Raw genomic sequence first — 836 nt, 5'->3', positions numbered from 1 at the left:
TTGAAGGATAAGGTGGCATAAGATAGTATGATAATCTCACAGCCGTTTCTTGCCTCTGGCCTGATTTTTGACACCCCTGGTCTAGAGCTGTCATTGTTTTAGGATACATAATGGTGGACATGCTAACAACACTTTAAATAAGCCTTGTCTAAAAATAAAACAAACCAAGGCTAGAAACATTTTATTTTGACTACAAGTTACATGCTTTATTTAATGCCTGAGGAAGATAACACTAATAATCAGTAACATTTTATTCAACAATAAAAATGCACTAATACAAAAATTATTCAGCAATGAATTTGATCTTATTTTGCCCCTCTCACACCCCTGTAGCAGCCCTGAAAAGCTCAAAAATAGCTTTAATTTCACAGCTGATCTTAAGACCTGCTGGTGTCCAGGTGGAGGTCAGCAGCCCAGTCAATCTCAGAAGCCTTTTGACTCGCAAGCTGTTGATAACTTGATTTGCAGGATAAAGAAGCTATTTTGACATGGAGTCAGCAGCTGACCCCCCCTGCTGTTTTTGCTGGCCAGCAGTCTCTGGGCAGTCTACTGTATAACCACACCATCCTTTTACTGTAAAACTGAGACCCCTTGTAAGCATCAAATATGGAATTTGAATGTAAAATTATGGTACATGGGGGCAAGTTGAGAAACTACTAATTGCTCTCAAACACAATTAAAGTTGCCATAAAGGCAGTAAATTAAAAAACAGTTCAAGTTGTTGTATATGTTTTACTGACTGCTCTTGTGACTAATGGAGTTTTCTATTACTCCAGATTACTACACTGTGGCAGAATTGTAGATTAACGCTGTAATCTTAATTCATAAAGTCTGAC

The sequence above is a fragment of the Haplochromis burtoni genome, unplaced genomic scaffold, assembly GCF_018398535.1.
Source record: "Haplochromis burtoni strain Fernald_Lab_line unplaced genomic scaffold, NCSU_Asbu1 Contig_63, whole genome shotgun sequence".
Taxonomy (NCBI): Eukaryota; Metazoa; Chordata; class Actinopteri; order Cichliformes; family Cichlidae; genus Haplochromis; species Haplochromis burtoni.
Note: the sequence above shows the minus strand (reverse complement) of the source record.